Below are 3,921 nucleotides of genomic sequence, written 5' to 3'. Positions count from 1 at the left end.
GAAAGTGGTGTCTAATGAAGAAAAAGCATGGAAGATTATTTCAGAAGGTATTCCAAGTAGGATGGAGTTGAAGTGGTTAAATGAGTTTTTTTAAATAAAATATAAAAATATAGAGGTAGTAGAAGAGTGGGCAAGTAAAATTTTGGAAAAGACTGGGTGTAGGTGGGGTGTTGTTTCAAAGTTTTTTGATACGCCGCATTGGATAGATAGGCTTTTTCATAAGGAACCAGGTGTTATTTGGAGGTGTATGTTAAAGTTTTATTTTGAGAAAATGGTGTCTAAAGAGAAAGAAATGGAATTTTTCAAAGCAAACTTATATGAGGATGATTAATATAGAATTTTGAAAGTTTTTTTGTTTAGATTTTGTTATATAAAGAAAGTATAAATATGTAAAATCATTTTGTTAATTTCTTTGTTCTGTTTTATAAAAAAAAACTGTTTTTATCGTGATGAGGAAACGTAAAATGGTTCTTGGAGGCAGGAACTAAAGTCGTTTTTTCTGAATAAATATGTAAAAAAAAAAAAAAAATCTGTTCTTATCAGTTTAATATCTGATACGTCCCCGATCTGGGGACCATATATTAAATGGATTTTTAGAACTAGGAGATGGAAGTAGAGCTTGCTCGGTCCACTCCATGCATCGCTCTGGTATTGCAGTGCTTCCAGGAGTGGTGCAACTCTTTTATATGGTACTCCAAAGACAGAACAAGACAAAATCCTCCTCAGGAAGAAATGGCAAGAAATGGCTGCAAATGGTAAGAAATGGCTGCAAATGCCAGTCAGATGTCACATCTGATTGGCAAACCTTTGGCCTTGGGGATTTGGGATCCATCTCAGAGGAATGCTTCAGGCAGGCAAGCAAGCAAGCCCTCCCTCCCCTGCTTGCTTGAAGCATATCAGCCCAGGTTTAAGCCCACCAACGCTCTCTCCTTGGAGCGGCGGGGCCCGTGCAGACTGGCGTTTGGAGGCGGGGACACCTGCCAGCCAGGTGTGCCTGGGCATCTAGGAAACACAGCTGGCCTCTCCTCTCACTACGAGCGGTCCATACTGGGCCCACGGGGGCAGGCCCACTTTGGGTTCCTTAATGGGTTATCACTTCTCGGCCTTTTGGCCAAGAGCATTCATTTGGTTTTGGCCAGGGGAGTCTCTTGAGTAGCCTGCCAGTAACCTCGGCCTTACTGGGTTCCTACGGGTTCCCAGTCTGCAGCTATTGGGGTCTACGCCAGGCGAAAAAGAGGGAGGAGTGATCGACTCACTGGTTAGCCAGGGGAGTCAACTTGGATGTTGTTTGCATAAAATATTCATATGCAAATTTTTGGAGGTCGTGGTGGAATCCTGGAAGAAGCCAGATGAGGAGATGTTGGAAGCCTTGGATGTTCCAGAGGGAACTGTACCGGATGAGGAAAACAGAGTACCGGAATACGCCCGCATTTTAAATGTGGTACGTTTCTTTTTTGGGAGAGAAGGAGAAGCTGATCGTTTGGTTTATTTGGTGGAGGAAATTCTGAAGAATCTATGTGGAGTACAAAGAAAAGAAATCTTGGCGATTTATGAATTCCCAAGGAGATTGGAATATGACGTAGTCTTCAATAGCGAGGTGATATTAATGGACTTCATAAGTCATTGGAGGAAAAGTAAGGAAGATGAAAAAGCGAAAGGGATTAAAATGATTCCACATTAAGATGAAGAAGTAATTGTAGTGGTGAGGACGTTTTCACCGTATATAGTGGTTGATGAAATTATAGATTTTTTTAAAAGATTTTGTGTTTCGGGGAAGATTTTGGGGAAAGTCATGAACTCATGCGGAATATGGACAGGGAAGTGGCGGTTTAGCGTCAAATTTAAAGGGAAAGAAAGGCCACCAGCAAAATTTAAGTTGGGACGTGTTAATGGAGAATTATTTTTCCCAGGAATGGGTGTGTTTTGTAAAAATTGCAAAAGTTATGGTCATAAAAAAGAAGATTGTAAAGTAGTAGGATGTAATTTGTGTGGTGGGGTAGGGCATACATATGAGAACTGTAAAGTGGGAAAAAGGTGTAACTTTTGCTCAAGCACAGAACATCTTTATGAGAACTGTACAGAAAGGTCGTATAAAAGACAGAGAGCGGGAGCTGGTAAAGATAGAGATGCAGAACCTTCAAGTAGTGGAGGGAAGAGGAAAGAGAAAGTTGCTAGGGTGGAAAAAGATGAGGTAAAAGGTGCAAGAGAAAGTCCTAGGGATTTAAGTGCTTTAGGAAAAGGAAAAATGAAAGTGGGGGAGGTAGGGAAAATGGATACAGGTGGAGTTTCGTCACAAATATCTGATATAGAGAATAAAGTCGTAAAGAAGCCAGAGTTAGGGGAAGAGAAAACTCGAAATAACCGGGAGGAAGAAAGGTTTAAAATGATTATACTTTCAGATGAAATGCCAAAACCAGAGGAAAAAGAGTTAGTAGTTAAAAAATTAAGTATAAGATATAAACTATGTTGTCCTGATTGGTTAGAAGAGTGGAAAAAGGATTATTTGAGATTACTTGAACAAGATTGGGATCTTTTGTTAGACAAGCTTGAAGTTGCAGAATGATTTGAGGACTGGATAAAGGAAAGGGGAGAGAAAGATGATATAATTTTCCGAGGGATTTTGTTTTACATACTTCAGGTAGGGACAAAAACTGTTAGAGAAGTGTTTGGGAAACCTACTGGGAAAGTTAAAATAATTATAGCTGAATAAAATTGGGAATTTAAGTAAGATTTTGTTGATTCTGAGAAACTAACATATTTGGCTCATATTATGCTAGAAAACACAAATGTGAAAATTTTGTTTAGAGGTTGAAAGTTCTGAGAAATTAACATAAGTAGTTGATATTGTGTATAAATTAAATTGAAAAATATAAAGGCTAAAATTTTGTTTAGTGGTTTAAAGCAGTATGTGTTAGGTTTGAGAAATTAACATTTGGTTGTTACCATGTATGATTTAAAGTAGTTGATATTGTGTATAAATTAAATTGAAAAATACAAAGGTTGAAATTTTGTTTAGTGGTTTAAAGCAGTATGTATTAGGTTTGAGAAATAATTATTTGGTTGATACCATGTATAATTTAATTGGAAAACATTTAATTTTGGTAAACTTTATGAAGAGGAAAGAGTTAAGTTTCTTTATGTATATAGTATTCGTTTAAATAATTGTAAATTATATTGTTAATTTTCTAAGTTTAATCAAAAGAATTTTTAAATGATGAAAGTATGAAGTTTGCCCTCTGGCTGAGCCGAGGGTACTTCAAACGTGGCTTTTCTAATAAAAATTAAAAAAAAAAAAAAAAAAAAACTTGTTTCTGAGCCAATTGAGCTAGTAAGTAGGGTGCCAGCCGCCTCGGCCTTGGGAGGTTCCTACGGGTTCCTCCCATGCTGCTGTAGGGGTAGGCACCACCCGAAAGCGTAGAGAAGTGATCGCCATAGAATCCTTACCTGGGTTGTATGGTGTTTTGGGCTTCCTTTTTTTCTAGGTGATTGCATATGCGGATATGCAAATGGAGAGCGAGAGGAGAGGCGGGTGCATTCGTGGTCCTGACCCAGGAGAGCCGAGGATAACCAACTCCTTTAAGATTGTCGCCAGAAGCAGACCGGTGGATCTGAAGGAACTGGTTGAAATCATTCTCATTGGTAGACTGGAGGTGAAACCTGAAACTATTCTATATCTACAAGAAAGAAAGGGTAATGAGTTTTTTTTTTGACCTTCTTGATCGCTTCTCGGCCTTTTGGCTCAAGATCTTTCCCGGATTTTGTGCTGAGAGGAGTGATCTTAGTAGTCCGCCAGTAACCTTGGCCTTGTTGGGTTCCCGAGGGTTCTCAACTTGCTGCTTTCGGGGTCTACGCCGGACGAGAGGAGGTGCGATCAAACTCTGCACTGACTTCGGTCAGGAAGAATTTTTTGGATGCATAATT

General features: G+C 39.0%; 1 non-coding gene across 1 annotated transcript; it reads left to right on the top strand.

Annotated features, from left to right (window-relative positions):
• The first annotated feature begins 489 nt into the window (after positions 1-489).
• On the top strand, positions 490-682 carry LOC140330178 (U2 spliceosomal RNA). The gene has a single exon (XR_011920658.1). It is a non-coding gene; the product is annotated as a U2 spliceosomal RNA (small nuclear RNA).
• The last annotated feature ends 3,239 nt before the right edge of the window (positions 683-3,921 follow it).

This window comes from Pyxicephalus adspersus, chromosome 4 (assembly GCF_032062135.1).
Source record: "Pyxicephalus adspersus chromosome 4, UCB_Pads_2.0, whole genome shotgun sequence".
NCBI lineage: Eukaryota > Metazoa > Chordata > Amphibia > Anura > Pyxicephalidae > Pyxicephalus > Pyxicephalus adspersus.
The sequence above is the reverse complement of the archived record's forward strand: the minus strand, read 5'-3'. Positions and strand labels throughout refer to the sequence as shown.